Here is a 27,940-nt window from a genome sequence, read left to right as displayed (position 1 = left end):
AAATGCCCACAACAGCCAGAGCTGCAGCACCAGGCTCAAGAATGGACTAGATGCGATCCCAATCTCCCACGTGGGTGGCAGGGACCTGAACAGTTGACCCACATTCTGCTGCCTCCCAGTGCGCACATTAGCAGGAAGCGAAACTCAGAAGCAGAGCCAGGACTAAAACACAGGCATTGCTAGATGATCCAGGGGCATCCAAGTGGCCACTTAACTGCCGTGCCAAATACTCAGCCCTGGGGCCCCCTCCTTAATTTTTTTTTTCTATCTTCATCTCTGGCTCCTCTTGCTCCAACCTCCCCTTACATATGGGCATTCTCCAACATTTATCTCAAGCCAGCTTTTCTTCTCACTGTAGATGCCATCTCTGGACAATCTCACCCACTCTTACCATCTGAAATGCTGATATGCAAGAGGTCTTCCAAAAGCTCACCCAAGAAATGTATGTTGCAGAAAAACTATGGGGGCTGGTGCCATGGCACAGTAGGTTAAGCCTCCACCTGCAGTGCTGGCATCCCATGGGGGCACTGGTTTGAGTCCTGGCTGCTCCTCTTCCTATCCAGTTCTCTGCTTATGGCCTGGGAAAACAGTCAAAGATGGCCCACATGCAGGGGCCCCTGCACCCACGTGGGAGACCTGGAAGAAGCTCCTGGCTCCTGGCTTCAGATCAGCAAAAGTCTGGCTATTGAGGCTAGTTGGGGAGTGAACCAGTGGATGGAAGACCTCTCTCTCTACCTTTCCTCTCTCTCTGTAACTCCGACTTTAAAATAAATAAATATTTAAAAATTGCTTGCATGGAAATAAATTTGTTTTAATTCCAATTCTCCATGAAGACGTGGAGGCACCTTTGCATCAGTCTGTTTTCTGACCTCTGATGAAATGCTTGGACACTGAAAAGATGTATTTCAGGTGGCAGTTCTGTAGGACCAAGGGCGTGGCACTGGCTTCGGCTCAGCTCCGGCAAAGGCCTCATCACAGCATTGTAGTGGCTCAAGTGCATACGTAGTCGCAGTGGATCACTTGATTAGAAAGAAGCCAGAGGGAGGGGAGGGGATGGTAACAGCCTCCCACTAGGCCCCACCTCTTAAAGGCCCAGCTTGTAACACAGAAACCCTTGAAGACAAACTCAAACCAAACCCAAGCCATAGTCCTGAGAAGACCCAGATAGAACACACATCTCCAGTTCCAAGGTCTCCCTGCCCAGAACTCTTCCTATCTACTGCAGATGAACAACCGGATAAAATACAGACAAATGTGAACATTTGCCAAGTCACCTTCCCCCTCCCCCACAGATCACACATCCACATATTCTTCTTTAACCCTCCTTTTCCATCCTCTGCCTCGGTAAATGGAACCAACTGCAGTCATTTTGCCAGCCAGTGTCTGCTGTACCCACCAAGCACTTGGACTCATCTGGCCCACCTTGAAAGCTGGGAATTTCAGGACTCTCACACGCCCTGATCTCTCGTTCCTGATCTGAGTGTTCAACGGGGCCTGAACGTGCTATCCCAGGAACACACTTCCGACTGCTCACTCTGTCCTCTTACCTCCAACCGCTGTTGAATTAGTTCTGCAGCCACCCAGTAAGCTGTAGCCTGGTCACGTGTGCCACACACGCTCCAGCCCGAGCCTGGGAGTGAGATTTCATCACACTGCTTCTTGTCGATGAACCTCCACTGACTCTCTGCTGCTTACCAGACTACAATGTTGCCTTGAGAGCTGATTTGGAGCGGAAACCACTCCTGTTTGCATAGTTCTCCTGCTCTGAAAGTCTGAGCTGCTACTCACCACGCTCTGGCGTGTGCTGTGCGTGGTCCATTCCCTACACTGCTCTGCATGCCTGTGATGGACTGAACTCCTGGACCTTACACCCACCCCGAATGCTCACCTCCACAGGGATGGCATAGAGGAGGTGCATTTGGGAGGCCACGCAGCCACGAGGGAGAAGCCCTTCTGAATGGGATCAGCGCCCTTACAAAAGGGACCCCGGAGAGCTCGCCAGCTCCTTCTCCACCTGTGGACCCAGGAGACAGCTGCCCGTGAACCAGGGAGCAGGTGTCACCAGACACCGAATCCATCACTGCCTTGGACTCAGAAGCGCTTGCTGACTAAGCCATCTGGTCCTGGGCACTCTGGTACAGCACCCTGATCCCTAGCACTATTGCCCAGATCTCCCTTTTCTGTCATCTCAGAACCTTTTCAAAGTCCTACCCTAGCACTTAGCAGGATTCTTCTGCTGCTGTTCTGCCATTATGATTGTTCGTTTCTATCTCAGTGTCACATGCCAAACTATAAATAATTTTTGCAATCTTCTTGCATACAGGGATCTTGTTTACTTAACCTTACAGTTCAACACCTTGCATAGGACATAGCATATTGTAGCTGCTTAGTAAACATTTGGCAAATAACTTAACGAAGCAGTTAAAAAAGCACTTGAAAGGAGAGAAGAAAAGCACACTCAAGGCCGGCGCCGTGGCTCACTTGATTAATCCTCCACCTGCAGCGCTGGCATCCCATATGGGCGCCGGGTTCTAGTCCCGGTTGCTCCTCTTCCAATCCAGCTCTCTGCTGTGGCCCTGGAGGGCAGTGGAGGATGGTCCAAGTGCTTGGGCCCCTGTACCCACATGGGAGACCAGGAGAAAGCACCTGGCTCTTGGCTTCGGATTGGCGCAGCTCCAGCCATTGTGACCATCTGGGGAGTGAATCAATGGACGGAAGACCTTTCTCTCTGTCTCTCTCTCTCACTGTCTAACTCTATCTGAAAAAAAAAAAAAAAAGCACACTCAAACCACTGAAAAGGCATGATACACTTTGGATATGTCCAGCATTTCAGGATCATTGGTGTTTATGTAAGTTAAGAGAGGGTTGGCACTGTGGCTAGCAGGTTAAGCCACAGCCTGCAGCGCCAGCATCCCTTTACGGCAATGGTTCAAGCCCTGGCTCCACTTCTGATCCAGCTCCCTGCTAGTTCACCTGGGAAAGCAGAAGATGGCCCAAGTGCTTGGGTCCCTGCACTCACATGGGAAACCCAGAAAAAGCTCCTGGTCCAGCCTCAGCTGTTGTAGCCATTTGGGGAGTCAACCAGTACATTGAGTATCTCTCTCTTTGCCTTTCCTTCTCTCTTTCTCTCTCTCTCCCTGTAACTCTGGCTCTCAAATAAATAAATCATTTTTTAAAAGGAGTGAAGAAAGGATTTAAGAGGAGTTTGGAAAAGTAGGTGAAGGCCAAACAGAGAACATGGGTTTGCAGATAAGTTTGTGGTTTATCCCACAGGTAACTGAGAACCTCTGACGGATCAAGCTCTGATTTGTAGCTTGAAATTTTTTGTTACTATCATCTAAAAAAACTAACAGACATAAAAAAGATCCATATTTATGGAATACTATGTGATGTTTCAGTACATGTATACATTGCATCATGTCCAATCAGGGTATATTTATCTCTTCAAACATTTAGCATTTCTTTATGGTGAAAACATCTCAAATCCTATCTTTTAGTTTGCTTTTTAATAAAGAAATACACAGTACATTACCATTATGTACTGTCATTCTCACGTGCACTAGAACCCCAGAAGCTCCAATTGCTCACTATAACCTAGCGCTCGTTAATCAACCTTCCCCGCCCCCAGCCTCTGATAAGCACAATTACACTTGTAACTTCTATGAGAGCACCTGCTCTGTAGACTCCTAAGAGTGAGACTATGTAACACTTCTCTTGCTGGGCTTGGCTTATCTCCCTTAATGTGTTATTTTTATGATCTTATACTTTGAGATACTTATTACATAATTTTTATCAGCTATAGGTAGCTAAAAAGAGCAACTACTTTCATTAATTTCAGCAGGAAGGGATTTATGCTGTCAGTTCACAAAGTGTTGTTGGAAAAGCAGACTAAACTGAGGTCCTAGGACACAGTCCCCATTCTCGGAAGCCCTACACCCTGGCATGGTAGACAATGCTGCCACCATCTTTACACAAAGTAGCCACGTTGGGATGCTTTTGCCATAAACTCCCATGGTCTGCACCAACACACACAGATGCCTTCCTCAACTTGAGTCTCACTTCAAGTTTCACCCAACTTGATCTGACGGATGGAACTGAGATTCCATTTGAAACCTTGGCTGCAAAACGATCCAGGAGATCCAGCTGATGGCTTGCCCACACGCCACAGTGTTAGGATGAGAAAGAAGTGGGTGCTGAGCGAGGCTATCTACTTATTCCCCAAGTATGGATGTTACTTTGGGGACCATGGGGCCCCCTGCCTCCCATAATGTAGATGGCGCATTAGCCACCTTTGCTGCAACAGTGCCAGGTGACAGACATCTTGGGGGCGTGTTCTCATTCTCACACTGAGGCCTGCGCTCAGCTGGGTGCTCTGGCTCAGGCTATAGATCAGTTCCACTCTGTCCCATGGATCTTCACTTAAAGGTCCAGGCTGGAGGAGTAACAGTCCAAGGGGCTTACTCTTCTTACAACAGATCCCAGGAGGGCAAGAGGGAGGCCAAACCTCATGAGCGATGCAAGAAGCTCCCTATTATCAAAACAGCAAAATACCCGGGAGACTCCTTCGTGAATGCTGGAGGAGTTAGGAAGCAAAGCAAGTGCCTTAAAAATCAGAGCAGCCCTGGGGCCTAGGAGGAGGCACCCCCAGAAGAGATGAGATGCACACGGAGACAGAGCCTGGCACCTGGCAGACAAGCAGCTAGGAGAGATCACAAACAGACCCTGCAGGCTTCCCAAGTCATCCTGTTTGTCTGTTGTTCTCCTCATTCGTTCATTCACACCACCGAATGCACACTGAGCACCTAGTACGTGCCCTGCCAGGGCTCAGCACCTGGGAGTCAACAGGGAGCCGGAGAGGCGTGGTCCATGGGGCCAGGAGCTCAGAGTACCAGGCCAAGGCAGGCAAGGTGCTGGGTGCCCACAGCCGTGTGGTCGCTGCCAAGGGGAGGGAGGACCACTCCATCCAGATGGGAGGGGTGAGTGGGAAAGAACCAGAAACAGGAAAAGTGTGCCAGGCATGGGAAGCCGGGCGTGGAGGCAGGTATGTGAAACTGCAGCCATAAGCAGGTCCCTTGGCGTTTAGGAAGCTTTGGGCATTTTTTTTTTTTAAGATATCTGAAACACAACTTTATTCTGACTCAGAATGCAAAGGAGTGGGAATGACAGTGGCCAGGACAATTTCAACACCGACCATGATGGAACCGGAGGCACAGCCTGCCAGGTTCTGTGGGGTTCTTTTTTTAGATATTTGAAATCTTGTGTGCTCCTGCCATGCCCACCCCTTTTCTGTGGGGCGTGAGTCAGAGCTCTGGGTGGGAGCCGCCGTGGTGGGCGTCTGGGTTAGGAACACGATGAAGGTACCCACGCCCGTCGGGGTCTCGCTCCCCGGGGAGTCAGCGTGGGTGGAGGGCGCCCTCCCCTGCCCATCAGAATCCCAGCCTGGATGTCCACAGACACCACAGAAAGCGCCACACCCTGGCTGCCGCCCTGCCTCTCCACACCTGGGCACAGGCAGCTTCCCCTGGGATGGGTGAGGTGGCGGGGGCACCGCGGGCTCCCTTCCTGGAAGGGGAAGGGCGTGAGAGTTCTCAGCAGGGTTGATCTGAATGTCAGAACACACCTCTAACTGCTTGGGAAGAAAAAAGGCAGGCTGACGCTGGGGACCTGGTTCCTCCCATGCCTCCCCTACCCTGCCACCAAAACTTGGTACCTGAAAATCTTCATCCCTATGTGGATGGAGCTGGGAGGAGGGGCCATGGGAGGTGGCCCTGTCAGGAGGGTACAGCCCTCCGGAATGGGTTCAGAGCCCGGAGAGAAGACATCCAGAGAGCAAAAAGACATCACACAGAACCGGTGGCACCATGCTCTGAGACTTAGCATGGAGAACACCAAGAACTAACCTTCCATGGTTTAGAGAGTGTGCCTTTTAAGAGCCCAAACTAGCTAAGATCAGTGATCTGCTACAATGCCTGTATGGGGTGGATGTTTAGTGCAGCAGTTAAGACGTCACTTGGGACGCCTGTACCCTGTACCAGGGCACCTGCTTTCAAGCTCTGGCCCTGCTCCAAATTCCAGCTTCCTGCTAATGTGCCACTAGCAGGCAGCCAGTGATGGCTCCTGACATCCATGTGGGAGACCTATCTCATCCTTCCATCCTCCCATCCTCCTTCCCTCCCTCCCTCCTTCCCTCCCTCCCTCCCTCCCTCCCTCTCTCTCTTTCTCTCTCTCTCTCCCTCCCTCCCTCTCTCTCTCTCTCATCCCCCATGTTGGTTTATATGGACCTTTCAAATAAAAACTTTCAAAGACACCTGCACAGTAATTCTGTACAATAATTTACCCACATGTGAGATGATGCTGCCTGTAGGAAGACGGTAGCTAGTGGTTGTGTCACTGTTTCCAAGTCACAGGAAGCCGAGACTAAGGATGCCCTGGGGCTTCTGGCTTGGCCTGGGGGAAGCCGCTGCCGAGTCTCTTTGGGGTTCTCTCAGTCAACACAGCTGCCCCACCTCTCCAAGCAGAACCTGCCATCTCCTCCCGCAGCCCAGTCCTACACAGACCACCGGCCTTGTGCTGCCCCTTCACCCCAATGTTAAAAAGGGGGAAATCCTTCCAAAGTCCATCAAAATAACTCTTCCCTAACAATTTGCCACAGAAACTGATAGGGCCAGTCTTCCCTTGGGTGCCCTGGGCTAAATGTATGGAGATGTAGATTTCTTAAACCACATTTGCAGAGAGCTAAATGACCATCTTACAACATGAAAGAACAGTCTACTGGGCAGCTTAGTGCCCAGGGCAGGGCAGTGAAATTATTACTGGCTCTAATTATCACGCCCCTAGCTGCTAAATTCTTGACCTGCAGCAGAGTAGAACTGCAGAGGCGAGAAATTCTTTCCTGCCTTTGAAAACACCAAGGAAAAAACCCAAAGGAGGGACTTCCAATAGGAACCTTAGAAATCAAACCTACACTGCACACAAAGACAGGAGGGCAGAGGGAACAGCACAGCAAACAGCAAACATGGAAAATAACTTACTGGAAAGTCAAAGCACTCATGTTGACTTTATTTAGAAATTACCTCCCACTTTGACTTGGGTGTGTAAATTTGGGGGGCTGTCCACCCCCAAAGTGGCAAACAGGGAGAAGAAAAATTTAAAAAAAAAATCAGGACAGCCAGGCCCTTTAGTGTTTTCCAGTCATTTGTGCTAAATTTAGATATACCCAGGGGAAGTCGTTATTAACCAGAAACACGGGGGAACTTAATGGATAGACGTTGGGTGAGGGAGTCTGGGTATTTGGCATAGCATTTAAGAAACCACTTGGGATGCCTGCATTCTGTATCAGAGTGCCTGGGTCCAACTCCAGCCTCTGCTGATGTACAACCTGGGAGTCAGCGGGTCAGGGCTCAAGTGCTAGGATCACAACCATACACATGGGAGACCTGGATTGAGCTGCAGGTTCTTGGCTTTGGCCTGGCCCAGCTCTGGCTGTTACAGGTGTTTGGGGAGTGAAAGAATGGATGGAAGATCTCGCTCTCTCTCTCCCTCTCCCTCCCTCTCCCTCCCTCTCTCCCCCTCTCTCTCCTTCTCTCTCCCTCTCTCTCTCCCCCCTCTCCCTACCTCTGTGTGTGTGTGTGTGTGTCTTAACATCTGGATTGACACTTAGGGTCACAGTTAGGTCATTTCTTCCTTGAACTTTCCTGACTCTAGGGTTTCTTCTGTATAACCCCAGGGCTTAAAATCCAGAAATTGTGTTAATGAACTGAAGTATTTTACTTCCATATCTTAAGGCGGGATCGAGTCCCTGATGCTAAGACAGTGGGAGTAGCGGGATTACGGACAGCTCAGCTCTGAATGCATGGTGAGGACAGCCATGGAGAGCTGCATCTCTCTGAAAAGGTGCAAACGACGCCAACACAATGAACGACAAATGACGTGGATCTGGAAGTCACAGGATCTGACACTGCCTGTTGCTCACCATACAGCCTTGGGCAAATTATCGACTTCCAAAATTCAGCTTCTTTATCAAAATTCAGGTAACACTATTGGCCTCATTTGGATCAACCAAATCCAGTAATGTTTTTGAAAGTTTGCTGGCCCAGCATTAGTTACTATTACTCTGTCATTTAGGATCCTGGCAGGGAACAGAGAGGCAATCTAAGGAGACACTAAGGAAGGGTCTTTTCACTAAGGCAATGGGGCAGAGAGTAGGAAAGGCTGGGGGACCCTGTGGGACCCCAGACAACAACGGCTGCACTTGTTACAACCCTTCGGCCTGGGGAACTGACAGCCAGGCAGTCCAGAAGGAGCTGTGACTCCCCCCAACGAAGATGCCAGCAAACAAACCCTGGCCTCACTCTACTCTCTCCCTTCCATCTCTGGCTGGTGCATTTCACTGGCCAGCACAAGAGGAGACCAAACGATGATAAATCCTTCCCCATATACCACACTTAGCTAGCCAGGGCTCAGAACAGGGTGCGGGAGGGTGAGAGGCACAGGGACCACATGGACACAAGCAGCGTTTCTGAGGTCAGTGCATTAGAACACTGAACCCAGCCGGCGCCGTGGCTCACTAGGCTAATCCTCCACCTTGCGGCGCTGGCACGCCGGGTTCTAGACCCAGTCAGGGCACCAATTCTGTCCCGGTTGCCCCTCTTCCAGGCCAGCTCTCTGCTGTGGCCAGGGAGTGCAGTGGAGGATGGCCCAAGTGCTTGGGCCCTGCACCCCCTGGGAGACCAGGAGAAGCACCTGGCTCCTGCCATCGGATCAGCGCGGTGCGCCGGCCACAGCAGCCATTGGAGGGTGAACCAACGGCAAAGGAAGACATTTCTCTCTGTGTCTCTCTCTCTCACTGTCCACTCTGCCTGTCAAAAAAAAAAAAAAAAAACAGTGAACCCAGAGCCGCTGAGGCACTAAAACAGTGTCTAGCACATGGTGGCCGAGAAAGGTCTTGTAAGGGGTTGAATGAACGACTCGAGGTGTCAGACTCTGGTTCCTTTTTGAGAACATACATGACAGGTAAGTCATTGCAAAGGGATCATGGCATTCCAGAGTTTAAAGTTAAGTTTCAGCTCCAGTCCAAGAGTCAGGCCCACCCCAGAGGGTGCCACCAGTTTGGGACTGGGAGACTAGGGGGACTGGAATCAAGGAGCTAGGTACTGTGTGCAGAGCTGTAGAGAGAAGCACAGGAAGGAGTCCTGTCCTCTGTTTACACACACACACACACACACACCACACACACCACACACACACCACACACACCACACACACACACCACACCACACACACCACACACACACCGCACACACAGACCACACACATACACACAGACCACACACATACACCACACCACACACACATGCTATCACACTGCACACACCACACACAGACCACACACACACACACCACATACACACATAGACTACACACACACACACACCACACACACACACCACACACATACACACACACCACACACACACCGCACACACCACACACACACACCGCACACACCACACACACACCGCACACACAGACCACACACAGACCACACACATACACCACACCACACACACATGCTATCACACCGCACACACCACACACAGACCACACACACACACCACATACACACACAGACTACGCACACACACCACACACACACACCACATCACACACACAGACCACACACACACACACACACCACACACATACACCACACCACACACACACACCACATACACACACACAGACCACACACACACCACACACACACACCACACACACCGCACACACCACACACACACCACACACACCACACACACACCGCACACACAGACCACACACATACACACAGATAACACACATACACCACACCACACACACATGCTATCACACCACACACACCACACACAGACCACACACACACACACCACATACACACACAGACTACACACACACACACCACACACACATCACACACACCACATACACACACACAGACCACACACACATACACACACCACACATACACACTAATACACCACACACACACCACACACACACCACATACACACACACACCACATACACACACACCACACACACACCACATACACACACACACCACACACACATACCACACACCACACACCACATACACACACACACCACACACCACATACACACACACACACCACACACCACATACACACACACACACACCACACACACATAGACCACACACACACACTCACATCTGACTTGGAGGAAAACCCTGGGTTGTGTTTCTAGCCTCGCAATCCCTAAAACACACAGGTCAAGAGTTGTCATGGTCACTGCACCTGCGCAAGCAAGGGAACTTCCCGGGGTGAGAACAGGAAGCGAGGAGCTGCCACTGCAGAGCTGGGAGTCGATGCCCATGGGCGCTTTCACGTGGAAAATGGCACCCGTGTCACACTGCAGCTTGGGCCAGGGGCACCGGAGCAAAACAGCATGGAAGAGGGAAAACAAGCGGGGCTGGTTGGTGAGCTCCCCGGCACTGAGAGAGAACTGAGCCTGGTGCGAACTGAGCTCTGCCTGAGGAATTCTGTGCTTCCATCGGGGTCTCATCGAGACCTCTAGTGAGATGAGCCCAGGCTTTAGAACGTCTGGCTGTCTCGAAGCTAGGATGCAGAATACAACTCAGGAAAGGGACAGGGGCTGGAGGGGGGGAGGGGTACCACGGAGGGCAATGTGAAAGGGCCAGCCTTCCTGCTAGCGTGGGTGGTACCACCACCCCCCCCCCGATTCAGGGAGAGGGACTGTCCCTGCCACGCTAACCCCGTCCTCCCATCACATAGCCATCCACAAATCTCTGACTGTGGGAAGGACGCTTCCCAGACCTTGGGGAAAAAAAAAGTAATTTTAGATCTTGTCATCTAGCCCGCAGATACCACAGTCCATACCACTGCCATCTCTCCGTGCAAACCACTGTCGGAAGCATCGGTCCAACCGCTCTGTTTCAAAGACCACAACAACACAAAGACGAGTGCTGGGCGGTTTAGCAGCACAACCTGGCGTCTTCAGTTCGGGTGGCTCAGGCACACTCCTGCTCAGCACTTGAGGTCACTGCCACACTGCTGGGCACATCTCCTGGGAGCTCGCTCAGAGGAGAAGACAGAGCATCCGCCCAACACTGGCCCTCGCTGGCCCCCTAGGTACGCCTGAAGCACCCCTCAGAAACTGCCAAAGGAAAACCAGAAACTGCACACAAGCATCTCAACGAAGTACCCAGACTGGCTTTCTGATGTTTAAAAGTTGCTCAGATAACTTCTACCCTGGGCCCACTCTCCCTGCTGTTGAGATCTTACTTAGAACCAAACAGCCAGTGGTAAATTTTAAGATTTACTTGTTTGTTTGTTTGAAAGGCAGAGTTACAGGAACGGAGGAAAAGAGAGAGATCTTCTAACCTCCAGTTCCCTCCCTAAATGGCCGCAATGGTGGGGGCTGGGCTTGGCCAAAGCTGGGAGTGAGTTAACTCTATCCAGGGTGGCAGGGGTCCAAGGACTTGAGCCATCTTTCGCTGCTTCCCCAGGCACGTTAGCATTAGCAGATCCTGGAACAGCCAGGATCCGAATCAGTGCTCACATGGGAGCCGGCATGGAAGGAGGCAACGGAACCCCCTGCATCACCATGCCAGCCCCAATATGTAACTGCTAACTAAAGTCCCTATTTTATTTAGATTTCAAGACTTAACTCTTTTCCTATTGGAAACAGAGTATTGTAACTCTCTAGGAAAAATCAGTTTCCCCTACATGAGTGGGTGTAGATTTTGACCTCCATGGTTCATTTTTTCTGACCCCATTGCCATGACACATTCCTGCTGATGCAGAGCACCCCAGGAACAGCCGCCCAGGCAACCAAGCACCAGTCTGGAGACACTGTTCATGGAGCATTTCGCCTTCTTTTTTTTTTTTTTTTTTTTTTTTTTTTTTTTTTGACAGGCAGAGTGGACAGTGAGAGAGAGAGACAGAGAGAAAGGTCTTCCTTTTTGCCGTTGGTTCACCCTCCAATGGCTGCCACGGCTGGTGCGCGCACTGCGCTGATCTGATGGCAGGAGCCAGGTGCTTCTCCTGGTCTCCCATGGGGTGCAGGGCCCAAGCACTTGGGCCATCCTCCACTGCACTCCCGGGCTACAGCAGAGAGCTGGCCTGGAAGAGGGGCAACCAGGACAGAATCCGGTGCCCCGACTGGGACTAGAACCTGGTGTGCCGGCGCCGCAAGGCGGAGGATTAGCCTAGTGAGCCGCGGCGCCGGCCGCCTTCATTCTGACCTGCCTTAGGAAGACCGCTCAACCTTTTCCAGCCTCCATTCCGTTTGCTGCAAACTGAATTCAGTCCCATGAGTTTTGAAATTCCATGCTTCTGGAATACCTGAGAACATTTCAAAGTTTTCATGGCAAAGCTTAGAATTTAGGGTTGGAAGACTGTAACTCTGGCTCTGTTACCAGCTCTTAAACAAGCCTTTGGATTTCTCAATTTCCACAACTCCCTAGAGAAAGTTCACAGTCACAAAAGATCTGTTAAGACATACTGTGTGTACAAATATCTTCACTTAAAGTATGTGGCTAAATTGAACAACGTCAATAATAGCACAGAATCCCAGAGATTCTTAACTAAACCTGACTGAGTCTTGGGCCATTCTGTTACGTTCTGAAGATTCTTCATGTCCTGGGTAAGTCACGGTTTGGAATACCCACATCCCATACAGGAGTTGGAGAGGTAGCTCCTCCGCTTCTGAAATAGCTCCTGCTAAAGCAAACCTTGGGAAGCAGCAAGTAAAGGCCCAGGAAGGAAGTTCCAGGCTGCTGGCTTCTGCCTGGCCCGATTCCAGCTGTTGTAGACATCTGGGGAATGAACCAATGGATGGAAGATCGATCTCTCTCTCTCTCTGCCTTATAAAATGAAAATAAACTTTTAAAAACTTCTTACGTATTGATGACATTATGCTGAAACATCACACCACAATTTTTAAAAAATCAAGTTTTTAATATTGCAGGGAAAAAGACCAGCATCTTCCTGTCTCATGAGTGATGAACTGGCGCATTCAGCAGGTACAAAAATGTTTTAAAACCCACCAGATGAAATCATTCCAAAACTAAGAAACTCAAGGGCAAAACAAGAAAACTGACATTTTCACTAACTTGAAGACTAGGAAGATACACGCAATTTTAAAAAAAAAAATCAGATGAGCAAGGAAGCGGAGGCAATATGGGAAGAACATTGAGTCACTGTCCAAAAACAAAAATTTTTTTCTGAAAGTTGAAAGGGAAAATCCCCGGGTCTCTCAAGGCCTCTCCTATGTCCTCAAGGCGAATTATGCATGGGCAGCTTTTTTAAGTGGTCCTCATTGGCTGTGGGAGGGAAGAGACACTGCCTCTGAGGGAGCTCTTTGAAGCCTCTCACTCCTCAACAGAGAACGTGTGTCTGCGCTCTGCGCGTCTGATGTGTCCACAACCTTCTAGAAGGTACAGAATGAATCAATCTTTTAAAAAAAGAACCCACTGAATATATCTCATACCCATGTAGAATACACACATGTGAGGGAGCCTCCAGAAGTTCGTGGGCACTTTACATTATCATTTAATTCCCTGTGGAGGCCGCTCATGTATGAGAGTGCGTGATATACAAACATATGATCTATGATGCACACACACAGATACAATCGTCTTTCAATATTCACAGGGGATTGAGTCCAGCAAAATCCGAAGATGATGCAGCAGGTTGCCAGCATCCCCTGTCAGAGTGCTAGCTCCAGCCCTGGCTCCTCGGGCTCTGATCCAGCTTCCTGCTAATATGGCTGGGAAAGCAACAGAGGATGGCACAAGTAGTTGGGCCCCTGCCACCGTCATGGGAGACCCAGATGGAGTTCCCAGCTCCTGGCTTCAGCCTGGCCCAGCCTTGGCTGTTGTGGCCATCTGGGGAGTGAATCAGGGGTTGGACAATGTGTGTCTCTCGTTCTGTCACTCTGCCTTTGAAATAAACATGTCTTTCTCAACATCTGCGGATGCTGAAGTCGCTTCTGGAAAATCGCGTACTCACTATGCGTAACCTGTGCACATTCTCCCAAATACTTTCATCATCATCTCCGGTGCATTTCTAATACCTCACACCATGTCAATGACAGATCAATGCTTGTGATGCTGAGTTGTTTAGAGAAGGAGGAGGAGTAAAACATGTCCATGAACATTCAGGAGACAGAATTTATCTGTTGACATTTTCAGTCTGTAGTGAGTGGAATCCAAGGGTGTGGAACCCGCAGTTCGGAGGCTCCAGGATCTATGGATAACATGCGTTCCTGATCCTCAAGAACATATTCTTAACTCCAGAGCAGAGCCAGGTCAGCATGTACTGCCCCACGGAACCCAGCCCACGCAGGCGAGTTCTACATCCGATAAAAAGGGAACGTTTTTAAAGAGCTCAGCAATAGGGGGCCAGTGTTGTGGATACAGCCACCGCCCGTGACACCAGCATCCCATATGAGCGCCAGTTCACGTCCCAGCTACTCCGCTTCCAATCCAGCTCCCTGCTAATGGCCTGGGAAAGCAGTGGAAGATGGCCCAAGTGCTTGGGGCCCTGCACCCATGTGGGAGACCTGGGAGAATCTCCTGGCTCCTGGCTTCAGCCTGGTCCAGCTCTGGCTGTTGGGGCATTTGGGGAATCAAACAGCAGACTGAAGATCAATCTCCCTCTCCCTCCCTCCCCTCTCTCTAACTCTTTCAAATAAATAAAAGAGTCTTTAAAAAACACAGCTTGTAATAACCAGAATGAGATGGTCTTGATTGTTTTGATTAGTTTTTAAGATTTTTTCTGTTTTATAGCCTCAGTATCTGGCAGGGCCACCAAGTGAAAAGGAAAATTGGGTTCAGAAACCTATCTAGGTCCTGTTATGGATTCATTGGATGATACGGATATTAAATTTTATATAAAAATGGGGACTATAATCCTTCCCTGGATCTCTGACAAAACAACCCACAATCACCTGGACACCTGGCTCCTGGCTTTCAGTTGGCCCAGCTCTGGCTTCTTCTTGCAAAATGCTCAGACCTCAGAAATAAAAACTAAGGGGAGTCTAATAAAAAGCTTCGGCACAGTAAAGCAATGTACAAAATGTCAGCCTGCACACGGGGGAAAACAATTTGCAAATTATATAGCTCAGAAAGGGTTAATATCCAAAATTTACAAAGAATTCACACAACGTAACAGAAAAACAAATAACCCAATCTAAAATGGGTCGAAGGCCTACACAGACATTATGCTGCGGGCTGTGGGGCTCCTGGCCAGGTTACTTGCAGATTCTTCCCTCCACAAGCAAAAAGAATTCAAAGGAGAAGGCATAAAGGTGTACAGGGAAGCAGGATTTATTTAAAGCAAAGCAAAAGTGCAAAACTCAAGAAATAAGTCTGCGTACCTTGGGGGAGAGAGAGTGTGTGCACACACAAACAGCCAAAACGCACAAAAACCCCTCACCATGGAAAACCTCCGGCACTGGAAAAGCCCTCAGCAAAGAACCAGCCCCACTCCCACCCCAACAAGGTTAGGCCTCCCCTTTATACCTCCAGAGGCATAGGGGTGATGGCTAGTGTCGCTCCACTGACTATTTGAAAGGGGACAGTGTGTGCCATGACCTTTTAAGGAAATCCCGGAAGTGTCTGTGGGAATGCCCCATGGTAATTTTATTATAATGACCTAAAGGTCACGGTGAGGTGGGGGGAACATCCCGCAGCCATACTGGGTGTTTCCAGCTAGTGCTGGTCTTACCTTTGTAGCACTGCAGAACTGGCAGTTTCTGCTGCATGGGAACACGGGCCCTTGGTCATGCATGGGAGACAAGCCTCAAAGGTGCACAGAGAAGGAGGGGGCTGGGTTGTACACAGAAGGGGACTCATCACACACACCTGGCTGTCACAGGGGCCAGTCTCCTCTGTCCTGTGATAGCAGGTGGGTGCCTGGAGCTGCCAATAAGCTGCCTTTGTGGGTGGGCGGGGAGCTGTCCAAGAACAGCTCTGCAGGGGCTGTCAGACCTCACCTCCCTTCCTTAGCTACCCACATCCCCACAACACTTCTCCAAAGATGACTTTAAAATGGCCCACAACCGGCGCTGCGGCTCACTAGGCTAATTCGCCTGCGGCGCCAGCACCCCAGGTTCTAGTCCCAGTTGGGGCGCCGGATTCTGTCCTGGTTGCTCCTCTTCCAGTCCAGCTCTCTGCTGTGGCCCGGGAGTGCAGTGGAGGATGGCCCAGGTCCTTGGGCCCTGCACCCTCATGGGAGACCAGGGGGAGGTGCCTGGCTCCTGGCTTTGGATCGGCATGGCGCATCAGCCGCAATGCACCGGCCGTAGCAGCCACTTGGGGAGTGAACCAACAGAAAAAGGAAGACCTTTCTCACTGTCTAACTCTGCCTGTCCAAAAGAAAAAAAAAAAATGGCCCACAGGTGTATGCAAAGGTTCTCAGTATCACTCATCTTTGGCAGTGTACAAACCCAATCCATAACCACCACACACCCCATCAGGATGGGTATTATCAAAAGTCAAAGGAAAGCAAATGTTGGAGAGGATGGAGAGATACATGTAGGTGGGCATGTAGACTAGTTGTAGCCATTATGGAAAACTATGAAGTTTTCTAAAGAAACTGGAATTCAAATACCCGTGACCCAGCAATCCCTCTTCTGGGTATCCACGCAAAGAAAACGAAACCATTGTCAGGATACCTGCACTCCCACGTTCACCGCAGCGCGGTTCACGACAGCCTAGATATGGAAACTCATCTAAGCATCTGTTGACGGCCCAAAGAATCAGGACAGTGTGGCGCATGTGTAACGGAACATCGCCCAGCTCTAAAAAAAGAACAAGCCCTTGATACTGGCAGCAGGGTAGACATGCCTGCAGGATGTTACGCTAAGTGAAGTAAGCCAGACACACAAAGAAAAATGTCCCGTGGTGCAGCATCTGAAACACAGACTTTAAAATACACAGGTAAGGAACAGGGGCTACAGCGGGCAGGGATGGAGGGAAGAAAGGGCAGCTGTAGGGCAGAGGTCGCAAGTGCACAGACACAGAGGATGCGCAAGTGAAGGATTTCGTGCACAACATCAGGATACAGGGGTAAAACTGGGTTGTATTTGTGATTCACACCAGACAAAGAGATTCTCAACTGCTCTTGCCACAAAACCAAAGAAACAAAGACTAGGTAAGTATAGAGATGGCGGGTGTGTTCATTTATACTACCATTACCTTTTTTGCTACCTCTATGTATCCTGCAACATCACAAATATCTCAAAAATATGCAATACATTTAATTTTTAAGAAAGTATAAACTAGAAAAATCACAAAGAAAGAAATACAACTTCCTAGTCCTTTTTTAACTGCCATCTTCATAAACACTTTGTGACCTCCGTAACTTGCAATGCCGAAGACAACACGGACCTGCCTGCAGAAGAGTTCTATTTTCCCGTGTTTGCAGATGCCCCACACAGCACCACACAGAAGCTGTCTGTAGCACAGGCTGCCTACGAGACCTGCACAAGGGGAACAGGGTGGCAGACAGTCACTTCTCACTTTCTCTTGGTTTTCTGAATTTTCTCTCACAGGTGAGTATTAACTTTTTTTTTAAATGCTACAACAAAATATTTTACATTTTTGCATACGTCAAGCCAAGACCCAAAATCAGGCTTAAAGAGGCATTCCTCGTAAAGAAAAAAAAAAAAAAAAAGACAGAAATGGCTATATCAAAACCGTTTAGTATTGTTTACTAACCAATGAATAAAAAATAAGAGGAAGGCCAGTGCTGTGGAACTGCGGGTTAAGCCCTTGTTCGGGATACCAGCATCTGCTTCTGAGTGCAGATTCCAGTCCCAGCTACTCAGCTTCCAAACCAGCGCCCTGCTCACGAGCCTGGGAGGTAGCACACGATGGTCCAAGTCCTGTCACCCTCATGGGAGATTAAGATGGAGTTCCTTGTTCTTGGCTTCAGCCTGGCCCAGCCCAGCCATTTGGGGAACGAACCAGCACACACAAGATTTCTCTCCTTATTTTATTAAAAATAAAAAGTGTGAAAACAGATAGGAATACACTATATAAAAAGTCAGCATCCTTGGGGCCGGCGCTGTGGCTCACTTGGTTAATCCTCCGCCTGCAGCACTGGCATCCCATATGGACGCCAGGTTCTAGTCCGGTTGCCCCTCTTCCAGTCCAGCTCTCTGCTGTGGCCTGGGAAGGCAGTGGAGGATGGCCCAAGTGGTTGGGCCCCTTCACCCGCATGGGAGACCCGGAAGAAACTCATGGCTCCTGGCTTCAGATCAATGTAGCACCGGCCGGCCGTGGGGGCCTTTTGGGGAGTGAACTAACGGAGGGAGGACCTTTCTCTCTGTCTCTCTGTCTATAACTCTACCTCTCAAATAAAAAAAAAATTTAGTGTCCTACCCCCCCACCCTTCCCACCAATCTTATAACCTAGATTCTAATATATTTCCCCATTTTACAGATAAGCACTTAAGTAGGAATAACAGACCCATGAAAGTATTAGACAAAAAGATAGCCAAATCTGTCTTTCACCTCTGAGTAAAACCTTCCTAAGCAAGTCACATAGTTTGGAAGCCTTAGAGGAAAAAAGTGGGGGTCGGTGCTGTGGCATAGCAGGTAAAGCCACTGCCTACAGTGCCGGCGTCCCCTGTGGGTGCTGGTTCGGGTCCCGGCTGCACCACTTTCAATCCAGCTCTCTGCTTATGGCCTAGGAAAGCAGTAGAAGATAGCCCAAATCTTTGGGCCCCTGCACCCACTTGGGGGATCCAGAAGAAGCTCCTGGCTCCAGACTTCAGATCAGTCCAGGTTTGGCCATTGCAGCCATTTAGGGAGTGAACCAGCAGATGGAAGACCTCTCTCTCTGTGTCTCTCCCTCTTTCTATGGCCCTGCCTTTCAAATAACATAAATAAATATTTTTTAAAAAAAGAAAAGTGATCAATTTTATCAATAAAACAGATTTCTGTAAAAAATGCTATAATCAAAATAAAAAGAGTCAACTAAGAAAAATATCTGTAACATTTGTAGCGACCAAGAACTACTTCATATACAAAGACTCTTAAAAAAATCAGAACTCAAACAACATAATAGAAAAATCAGCTAAAAAAAGAAATCCAGTGGTACTGAAGGAGAAATAAAAGAATAAACAAGCACAAAAACACACAGAAATGCCCAGTAACAAACATATTTCCAGGACACGAGTCAAATCAATAGAACGCTTTCACTGTTGAGGGTCACAGCGCTGCACTGTCTAGTTAGCGCCTCTTGGGCTGAATCGTTTCTCTAGGCCAAGGGTATTACAAGTCCACAGGACAAGTTTGCAGCAAGATCATGTGCTGCTGTATCACCCCACTGTAAAGCAACTTCACAAAATATGGGAACAGTTATTTTTACACAGTTCTTTTTGTTGGGGGGGGGGCATCTCTTATCGACAGCAGCATTTTGTTTTCCTCAATGAGGAGTGTTGCTCATTTGTGAGCCTTCATTAACTCAGAGTGAAATGGTTAAAACTATTTATCCTGTTCGAATAGCCTACATCTTTTTAACAACTCCTTAAAAAAACAAACAAAACAAAACTCTGGCTTTTGAAATGACTTGTACTAATTTACATTGTTTACCAGGCTGTAGTGATTTAAGAACACTACTTAGAAGCAAAAGAAACTTGGTTTACATTAAAAAAAAAAAAAAAAGAATGCTTTCTCTTTAATCCAAGAGATTGGCAAAAATTAAACATTGGATGGAACCAAATGTTGGCAAGAGTTGGGAGAAACTAACATTCTCATATGCTACTGGCAGAGTTGAAACCGGTGGAACATTCTGGAAGGTGGTTTGGCAATAGAGATACAAATTCTGTATGCATATATTTTATGACTCAGCACTCCCTCTTCTAGAATTTAGCCTGATGCAGTTCACACAAAAGCTTAAAATATATATGTCAGGACATTCATAGAAAAGTAGTAAGAACAAGAATGCACCAGAACAAACGTTCATCAGCAATAAACAGATTAAACACAGCATACCGCATCCACACAGTGAAGCACGCTGGAGCTTCTGCCATCTTAAATACATCTGTATACAACCTCCCCTTTAACCCCCTTACCTGCAAGACAAGGAAGTCCTGTCATCTTGTTCTGTGAACATCCAGGGATGGGGTTCCCCTAGTCCCACCAAGGACCATTTGTATATTTATAACATCATTCAAGAACCACACAGCATTACCAACTAAGAAAGGAGCCTGTTACAGACTGAGTTCTGAGTCCCACCTGCAATTGCCTTGGCAGGGCCAGGAGAAATGATTCTGCAGACCTTAGATAGCCCGGGGGCCAGACATTCCCCATCCCGTAAAAAAACACAAAAGTACAGCCTGTTGCATAGCAAGGGTGTGTGTGTGTGTGTGTGCGTGTGCAGGCACACGTGTCATGGAACACATGTATTATAAAAAATCATGCATGAACTGCAAACATTTCATTAGTTCTTAACGAACCCTTATATTCTGCAATAAAAGTGACATGGATGTGCGCTCTTCCTCCCTTATATATCTTATTGTCCTTCAGTGTTTTCAGACCCCGGTTCAGACAGGTAGTGGAAGTCATGGAAAACAAAACTGTGGACAAGCAAGGACTACCTACACTGCTATATAAAGATGTCCAAGTCATATACTACTGACTACAAGAAGTTACAGAACAAAATGTGTGATAGCGACCCAAATAAAATAAGAAAATATACATACATTTATATGCACACACGTGTAAGTTTTTATATGCACAAAAATTTCTGGGAGGATATACCAAAAAATGCATTTTTTATGCCTCTCTGATATTTTTCTACCATGGCTTTGGTGTATCAACTGTTGAATGTACAGGTAAAAAGAGAGGATGTTAAATTTTTCAGGACCTAGCTTTATGACAAAAAAGTAATTCTACATTGTCTCTGCTCCAAACCACGCCTGTTGCTAGACAGGTCTCAGCTTTGAGATTAGCAATACTAACATTCCACTTACAGGTTTAAGAGCTCATTTTTCTTCCAAATCATGCTGGCAGGTGCCCTGAGATGCAGTAACTCCACACGAGCCATCTCAGGGCTCCTTTGGAGTGAGGGAGATGGTAAGTAACTCCGTACTCACAACTCCTCGGATCAACATCCACTTTTCCTGGCTTCACTCTCTGCAATTTTAAACACATCTGTATACAATGTCCCCTTTAACCCCCTTATCTGCAAACCTGGGGGTTAACAGAGGACGGCCCCCAAAATAGGTACACGAGTAACGGTACTTCTTGAATTAAAAAACAAAAATCTCCCTGACCACAAATACAAGTGTTCCTCACAAATGCTTCCAAACTTGGGTAATAAATATATATTTATATTTATTTATACATATATATATATATAGATACATCTCTACAAAATACAAATTCTGGTTTTAATAGCTGATGGTACCTGCTTTGCCTACACGCCCCCTAGCTAAGCTCCGGAAGTTCCTGTGCGTTCCCCATGAAGAATGTCTCCATTCTGGCATGTCACAAAAATTCCTCTTCGAATTTCCTCTGTTCTCCAGCCCCAGACAGGAACTTCTCTGAGATCATTCAAATCCTACAGGCTAAAGGGACATTGCCCTGGCCCATTGATCCAGACTCCGTCCTTGTGCCAAGCTCAGTCCCTAGAAATTCTATGACCTGGAGCGTATGGCCCCAGTTGCTTCCAGAGAGGGGTAGACACAGAGATGAACCATCCAGTTCCTCCTTCAAGGAAGGTCTCCCTGCCCGGCCACTGGCAGTGCTATCGACTATCAGTGGTTTCCAGAACTCCCTTGCCTCCAGACCACATTCTGGAGTAGCCGACAACTGAGGCAGGGGGATAAAATCCTGGTTTTTCCCGACCAGGTGTTTTAACTCTAGAACTCATAAGGGTTTGCCTGAGGCTGCTGGGCCTGTACCACCCCCAACTTCTGCCTCAGCCCATTCCTGCTCCATCTTCTGCCCCATGGATGTGGATCCCAGGGAACACACAATAAGCATTCTCCAGGGTGTACCTCCCCAAAGCCTGCTTCCTAGAGAGCCCAAGGTGTGCCACCAGAAATCAATGTGGCACAGTCCCTTTAATGCTTAGTGTAAGAGAGGGCCAGGGGTTAACTCCTAAACCTAGGAGTTAAGACACCTACATCCCACATTGGAGAGCTTGGGTTCCATGTCTGTCTCCGGCATTTGAATCCTGCCTCCTGCTAATGCAGACCCTGGGAGGCAGTGCTGATGGCTCAACTGGGTTCTTTCCATACACCTGAGAGACCTGGACTGAGTTCCTGGCTCCCAACTTCTGCCCTGGCTATTGCCAGTGCTTGGTGAGTGAACCAGATGGGCAGGCTTGCTTGCTTGTTTGCTTTCCTTCTTACTTTCCTTCTCTCTCTCCCCCTGTCCCTTTCCAACACATTAATTAAAAACCAAACAGTGGAAGCTTTAAGGAAGGGTCCAGAACGCTTCCATCACAATTCTGTAATTAAACCATCATAAGCCCCTGCATGCACTGTGAACCAGCAGAAGAAAGGACAGACATCCCCAAGACCAGCCCCTGTTTCTGTAAAGACACCTGGAACCCACCACGGTTAGATCGCCTAAGAGACCAGAGTTGAAACATATCTAGTCATCTATACTCCACAGAAATCCACAGAATATCAGCCAAAGGTAACAGGGTCTTCTAAGAAGTGGAACTCAGGGAGGGACTGCAGACCCAATGTAGGGAAGAGCAAACGCAAGACAGAGCCTGGTCTTTGGATACATTAGGACTTGGAAGAGCAGCTAAGGTGCTCAAACGGGAATGGCCAATGAGAAAGTAGGAGAGGAAGACAATTACGCTACAGATGTGGGTGGCAGACAGCAACTCAGGCACAGGGAGAGGACACCACAAAGTGGGTGGAAGCTGCGACTCAGAAGCTCTGTATCAGCTCTGGGGAACCACATCCTTGGCTGGAGAGACCAATATCCTGATTCTACAGTTATCTGATAGGAATGCTATTAGGAGTAGGTTCAACGCCTGGGCCACGTGACGTGCTGAGAAATCTCCAGATTTGCAACAGTGAGGGCCCTAGTCTGAGATGAGATTGTTCAACCGTTCCCATTCTGACATCCTAATTTCTCTGGGAAGAGGGGCCTTTTCCCTGTATGGATAGAAGATCAAATCTGAAGATGAGGAGCTCAGTGGACCTTGCCTTTGGGTTGGCACAGGTAGAGGCAGGGGTGAAAGACAGACGTTATCTCTTGCTTGGTCCTGAGATGCTGCATTGCTACGTGAGGTGCACTCCGCCCCTGTTGGCTCAGTTGCCAGGGAACTTAAAACCCAGCCTGACGCAGAGGTGGGCAGCTATCTCTTTCTCCCCTCTAACCTTCTAGTCTCTCCTTTGCCACATTTTTTAATTGTCTGCATCTCATTCCCTCATATTTCTTTTATAGTACCTTATATCACATCCTTTAGAAAAAATGCAAATAGGTATATAACAAGTAAAATCAAACAAAATTTTACTTACTGTGAAAAAGTATTCTTTAATGGAGAAATCGCCCATATTTAGGACATTGCTATTAAATATTTTTATAGTTAGCATGCTTTCCATAACTAGGGGAACAAGCTAGTTTTTATAAATTCATTCATACATTTAAACACCATCATTGTGCTATCAAAAATTCAACAGTTTTGTGAATAGATAAAATAATCCATCCAAATGGTCACATAGAATCTCAATCACAAACAGCTAAAAACAATGTTAAAAAAGAAGAAAAGGCCGGCACCGCGGCTCACTAGGCTAATCCTCCGCCTGCGGCGCCAGCACACCAGGTTCTAGTCCCAGTTGGGGCACCGGTTCTGTCCTGGTTGCCCCTCTTCCAGGCCAGCTCTCTGCTGTGGCCCAGAAAGGCAGTGAAGGATGGCCCAAGTGCTTGGGCCCTGCACCCGCATGGGAGACCAGGAGGAAGCACCTGGCTCCTGGCTTCAGATGGGTGCAGTGCGCAGGCCGCAATGCACCGGCCGTAGCGGCCACTTTGGGGGTAAACCAATGGAAGACTTTTCTCTCTGTTTCTCTCTCTCTCTCTCTCACTGTCTAACTCTGCCTGTTAAAAATTAAAAAAAAAAGAAGAAGAAGAAGAAAAATGGAAGAGATTAGAGAACCTAGAAAAACATCTCTTGAACATATGGTCAAATGCTTTTCAGTAAGAACACCAAGGCCATCCAACAGGAAAGCCAGTCTTTTCAACAAATGGTATTGAGAAAATTAGATATCCATATGCAAGAGAACAAAACAGACTTTATATATATCGCACACAAAAGCTTGCTCAAAATTCATCAAAAATTGAAAGGTAGGATGAGCTAAGCCCTAAACCTCACAGAAGGAAATCCTCATGACATAGGAGTTCCCATTTCTTGGATACGACATCAAAAACACAGGGAAGAAAAATTTATATGAAAGAAAATATTTGCAAACCACGTTATCAGATAAGGAACTTATATCCAGAATACAGAAATAAACTCTACAATTCAATGACAAAACAGAAGACTAAAAAACGAGCAAAAGTCTTGAATAGAGATTTCTTCAAAGAAGATATACAAATGATCAATAAGCACAAGAATGAACAGATAACACAACATCGCTCATCATTAGGGAAATGCAAATGAAAACCACTAAGAGATGCCACCTTACGCCCATTAGAACAGCTAGTGCCATAAACATGGACAGAGAGAAACTGACACCTGTCAGGAAGAACGTGGGAGAACTGGAGCCCCAGTACCCTGCTGTCAGGAAGAGAAAACGGTGCAGTCTCTGTGGAAAGCAAAGAGTCAGCTCCTCAAAAAATTAAAAATAGAACGACCATAGGATGCAGCAGTTCTGCTCCTGGTGTAGATTCCTAAGAACTGAAAGCAGGAGTGCTAACAGGTACGTGTACGCCCAGCAGCTCATTCATGTCCTCCATGGACAAATGAGTGGATAAACAAAATGTGTGATAGCATGCAATGGAATGTTGAGCTGTATAAAGGCTGGAAATTCTGACAAACGCTACAACATGGATGAATGAGGAGGATGTGTGTTGAACAAGCCAGCCACCAAGGGTCAAGTCCTGTACAGCTCTACCCACATAAAGACCTGGAGACAGACAGGAGCTGAGAAGAGAGGGGATGGGGTTCACAGTTTCATGGGGGCAGGGTTTCAGTTCTGCAAGATGAGAAAGATTCTGCAGAACAATGCAGATGTACTGAATGCCAGTGAGCCGTAGGCTTGAAAATGACTCAGTGGTCAATGTTATGCTACATGTCTTTTAACACAACCTAAACCAACACACTGCTGAGTAACTAGACGTTCCCCACCTGATCAAGGCTCTGAGAAACACCACCACCTCCAAGAACTCCCACCAAAGGGAAAAAGGTGGAAATAAACTGCCACTAATCAGTGAGCCCATAAGGAGATGTTCCATAAGCACTGGTAGCCCAGAGAAGAGAGCAGGGATCAAGCACGAGTGCCTTATTTGCATTTTATGTCATAAAATAAACTTAGACCTTAACATACTCATTCGTTCATCTAAAAGCTACTGAGCTACTATTCTCAGCCCCACACACTCCTACGTGGAAATTACATTTCCTGTGAGACAAACACCCAAGAGCTCCATCTCCCCTGTGGACCAGAGATGTCACTCCTTATCCAGAGTGGGAAACAATAAAAAATATTCCTGCAGTTGAAGCAAAGCCAGTTCTCCTGGCGGTAGGACTAAAAGCAAATTCTTTTGGCAACATGAATTCCCTAGATTTCCTGGGGAGCTCCAAAAGGTCACCAGAAATTGAATGGGAAGACAATTTTGTTTTAGAACCAAGAAATGAGACGCATACATAGCTTTCTCAGAATATGTGTTTCCATGAAGTTTTTTAATATCCTTCACATGCATGGATTTCAGAATATTTATACCAACTTACCTTTCTAAAAATCTATTTTTCACTTTATTTGATCATATGAATTTCAAAATATTTTGGATAATATGGATTTCAAAATATTTACACAAAAATTACCTCTTTTTAAAAAAGACTTATTATTGGGGCTGGCACCATGGCGCAGTAGGTTAATCCTCCGCCTTCAGTGCCAGCATCTCATATGGGCGTTGGTTCTAGTCCCGACTGCTCCTCTTCCAGTCCAGCTCTCTGCTGTGGCCTGGGAAAGCAGCAGAAGATGGCCCAAGTCCTTGGGCTCCTGCACCCACAGGGGAGACCGGGAGGAAGTACCTGGCTCCTGGCTTCGGATGGGCACAGCTCCGGCCATTGCAACCATCTGGGGAGTGAACCAACAGACAGAAGACCTTTCTCTCTGTCTCTCCCTCTCACTGTCTGTAACTCTACCTCTCAAGTAAATAAATAAAATCTTCAAAAAAAAAAGATTTATTATTGTCTCTCCCTCTATCTCTAACTCTGCCTTTCAAGTTTATGTATTTACTTCAAAGGCAGAGTTACAGAGAAAGAGGGAGACACACCGAGAGATCTTCCATTTGCTAGTTCACTCTCCAAAAGGCCACAACATCCAGGACTGAGCCTGGAGCTTCTTCCTGGTCTCCCACACGGGTGCAGGGGCCCAAGCATTTGGGCCATCCTCCACTGCCTTCCCGGGCCACCAGCATGAAGCTGGGTTGGAAGAGGAGCAGCTGGGATATGAGCCAGCACCCACATGGGATGTCAGCATCGCAGGCAGACGCTTCACCCACCACGCCACAACACCGGCTCCCAAAATTTACCTTTTAAACTTCCTTATTTATTTATTTTCACTTTCTTTGAAAGGCAGAGAGACATACAGAGACATTTTCCATCTGCTGGTTCATTCTCCAAGTGCCCTCAAGAGCCAGGCCTGGGCCAGGCTGAAGCCACGAGCTCAGGACTTGATCTGGGTCTCCCACAGGAGACCCAAGGACTTGAGCCACCACCTGCAGACCCCAGGGTGTGCATGAGCAGGAAGGCAGATGCAAAGAAGAACCAGGACTTGAACCAGGCCCGCTGACAGGGGATGGGGGTGCCCCAAGCAGCACTTTAAGCACTGTCCCAAACGGCCATCCCCAAATTGGCATCAACTGTTGAAGTCCCCTCACATGAGCCATGACATAGAAACTGATTCCTTTTTCATTTACAACCTGATCCCCTAGGAACACGGCCATTTACCACCACTTGAATGTTCACCTGTTCCTCAAGAAACCACTGCACTCCCCAAGCACTGAAGGCGGCTGGGTCCCCAGCAGGCAGCAAGAGCTCACTGCAGTGGGCCTGGGCAGGGCCCCGACGCTGCCGTCCAAACAAGCCCCAAGTGAGGGCGCTGCTGCCGGTCCCTGGGCCATGCTGGGAGCTCCCTGCTGATCTCAGGCCTCCCCTCAATCTCCTGCCATCACGGCTTCACCCCTGTGTGCTCTTTGGCACTGGAGAAAACCAGTGCTGCTCTTGTGTCCCATTCAAAGTACGGATTCTTATGGCTTTTGTCAAAGTCTAATGTTTCCGGCTGGTGCCGTGGCTCACTAGGCTAATCCTCCACCTGCGGCACTGGTACCATGGGTTCTAGTCCCGGTTGGTGTGCCGAATTCTGTCCCGGTTGCTCCTCTTCCTGTCTAGCTCTCTGCTGTGTCCTGGGACTGCAGTGGAAAATGGCCCAGGTGCTTGGGCCCTGCACCCGCATGGGAGACCAGGAGAAGCACCTGGCTCCTGGCTTCAGATCAGCGCAGAGCACCCACCATAGCGGCCATTTGGGGGGTGAACCAATGGAAGGAAGACCTTTCTCTCTGTGTCTCTCACTGTCTAACTCTGCCTGTCAAAAAAAAAAAAAAGTCTAATGTTTACAGGGGAAAAAAAGTTGGAGAGTGGGGGCAGGGGGACCTGTTAAGTTTAGGTGCATTTGTATTTC

Source organism: Lepus europaeus, chromosome 6, assembly GCF_033115175.1.
Source record: "Lepus europaeus isolate LE1 chromosome 6, mLepTim1.pri, whole genome shotgun sequence".
NCBI classification, from domain to species: domain Eukaryota; kingdom Metazoa; phylum Chordata; class Mammalia; order Lagomorpha; family Leporidae; genus Lepus; species Lepus europaeus.
Note: the sequence above shows the minus strand (reverse complement) of the source record.